This window comes from Nannospalax galili, unplaced genomic scaffold (genome assembly GCF_000622305.1).
Source record: "Nannospalax galili isolate Female #2095 unplaced genomic scaffold, S.galili_v1.0 scaffold1780, whole genome shotgun sequence".
NCBI classification, from domain to species: Eukaryota; Metazoa; Chordata; class Mammalia; order Rodentia; family Spalacidae; genus Nannospalax; species Nannospalax galili.
In genome coordinates, this window is record NW_008346442.1 from 379,820 (window position 1) to 382,958 (window position 3,139).

Genomic DNA, 3,139 nt, shown 5'->3' on the forward strand with positions numbered 1-3,139 from the left:
GAAAGATAAAGACCATGAAGAAATGCCTCATAAATAACCAGTTGCACAGTAAACTATCATTTGTCTTAGAAGGGAAGTATTGCTGGATGGTTTCAGTCATCAACTTGACATACCTGGGTAGAGAGAACCTCAGCTGAGGAATTCCTTCCATTGGTTTGTCCCGTGTCATGTCTTTTGGGCATATTTGTGATTGTTGAGTGGTGTGGGAGGGCCCAAGGTGGTGGGTGCCACCCTTGGACAGGTGCTCATGAGTTGCATAGGAAAGCAGACTGTGCACAGACCCTGGGAGCAAACCAATAAGCAGTGGTTTTCCATTGCCTATGCTTCAGGTCCTACCTCAGATTTCTGCCCTGAGTTCCTAACCTGACTTCCCTTAGTGATGAGCTGTGAACTGTGAGATGTAAAACAAAATAAACCCTTTTTCCCCAGGTTAGTTTGGACAGTGTTTTCATCACAGCAACAGAGACCCAAATAGGACAAGACTATTTGCTCAAATAAATGATACATTGTTTCTAGGAGAGTGGTTAAAATTTCCTAGAGTATGTGATTAAGATAAACTCATTTAGTGAAATTTTGAAACAGTCAATAAAACTCTTGTTCTAAGAACGAGTTTTCAGTCTTAAGTTTATGGTAAAATATTTGGAAAATTAATGTTAAATTTGTGTTCCTATCGGCAATTTTAGGTCTTAGTCTGACAGCTAAGTAATGAAATTGAAAGCCATCTTGGTTCTCAAATCCAAGTCTAAAAGTAGTTATGTTACATAGCTAGTTACATACTAGTAGGTCATCAGTTTGGATTGATCACCCTCCTTATCATCAGCAGGTGTTAAAACCAGTAACTGAAACAGAAGGAATCAGTAACCAAAGCAATGGGATTTAGGCTGATGAGATGTTCTGCAGCTAAGTGTCAGCTACTATGTGATGAGCTGAGCTGAATCCCTAGGACCCACGTAGTGGAAGGAGAAAATCAACTCCTGCACAGTGTTCTCTGATCTCTACATTCTTATTGTGGTATATGTGCGCCACCTTCCACATACACCAAATTAATAACAAAATGCAGTTTTAAAAAATAATGAAATCTGAGTCATTTCTCTGAGTAAAAGCAGAATATTATGATCTCCCTGGAAGGTCATTAGTAGATAACTACATAAACCTTATTAAATTATTATCTATTCCAAGGAATTTAGCATGAAGAACAAGGACATTCTACTGACCTCTCCTGCAAGAATGAATCCAATAAACTCAAAAGTAAAATTCCTCTCAAGAAATGCTGTCTGTCCTAGAGAATTTAGAAAGAACATAAAGTCCATCTGAAATGTAGGTTAGCCCAATGTTCCCTTCTGGCATAGTCTACACTCAGCATTTGGGAGTGGTCCAAATTTGTGATATACTCTGCTCTGATGGCAAATACTGGCTGTCAGTTTGACAGGATCTATAATCACCTAGAAGACAAATTTCCAGGCATAGTTTTTAGGGAGTTTCTAGATTAGGTTAATTGCTTGAAAAAACTCATAGTCAATGTGGACAGTGCCATTCCATGAGCTAGGGTCAGGAGATAAGGCCTGGAAGGCAGATGGCTCCTGAAGGTCAGCTTCTGAAGGTTACACATGAATTAATTCTAGATATTCTTTGTTTCCTGTCCTGCCAAGATGTGATCAGTTGCTACCTCATGCTCCACTTTGGGCATTAATTCAGTTATGCTATTCCTTCCATGAGGGCCTGGCACCCTTTGGAACTGTGAGTTAAATTATCCTTACCTCCCTTTTCCTACCAGATATCTTTGAAGTAACTGATATGGAAAATTGGTACAAGTGTGGTCATTGGTGTAATTCAGTCTGAGTATCTACATGCACCTTGTTGCTTACTCTTTTATTAAGAACAAAGTTTGGAAAAACAAAAGGAACAAAACAATGTCTAGTTTTTCTGAAAATAAAATCAAACAAAGCTAACATGAGGTATCTATGTACATAGCAGCTGTCTCATAGCAAATGCAAGTTTTAAAAGGAGTATTGCCAAAATATCTAAACACTGCTTAAAAAGATTATAAGTTCCTAGCACCAAATCCTGATAAGTGAGTATGTATCCAGATATAACTAAGGAACTAGGATAATGAAAAGGAACCAGGGAGGTGAAGGAAAAGAAAGAATCTAAAAGAGAAGAGTAGGAAACAGGTCGTAATAAAGGAGAAATGGATTAAAAATGAGGTTATTTTAAGGGGGAGGAGGGAAGGTTATACAAGGAACCTAGGGATAAAGGGACAGAAGGAGCTCAATTGAGGTGGGACCACAGGGAAAGGGTATTATTAAGGGAGAAATGGGAAAAATAGGGGCACTTTAAATGCGGAAACCAGGGTGGACAGGTTAGACAATGCAAGAGATAAATAATGCCTAGCTAGTTTTAAAAATTCAGAGGGAACTATATTAGTCCAACAACCTACTCAGAAATTATACATACAACTAGATCAAAGAATATAATAAATGTCTAGGCAAGGTTTATCTGAGAACTTTTGGTCTTAGCCCAAGCTTTATCTACATGGCTCAGGGTAATTAAAAGTATGAGAGTGGTGGAACTAACATTCTTGAATGTTTAACTGACATATTTTAAAGCCTATACTAACTAATTTGGTCAGAGGGAAATAAAGCACAGTTTTTGCTCTTTGCCCCCCTAGGTCAACTAAGTTCCAGGGGACTATGAGCATCTCTCAAAATGTCCTGTAACTGTGGTGAGTCACCTGTCCTTTTGATCAAGGGGGCCGTGAAGACCCCACCAGATAGACTTGAACCAGTGTCCAGTCTACAAAGAGGAGGGTCAACACAGAGAAAATATTTCTTCCATGCTTCCAAGTGAAGCCAGCCACGGTTGAGCAGGACCTTTGACTTATCTTCACATAGGCAGAACTGGTAAAAGAAAGGAGCCAGGGGCTCCTCCCAAGCCCATGTGACCCCTGACGAACACATCTTCAAATGGCTTTAAGAGTAAAAATAAATATATATATGGTCTTTTTGAGACAGAGTCTCCCTGTATCCCCAGCTGGCCTGGAATTGTCTATGTAGACTAGGCTGGCCTCAAACTCACAGAGATTCACCTGCCTCTGCCTCCCAAGTGCTGGGATTAAATGCATGTGCCACCACGCCTGGCA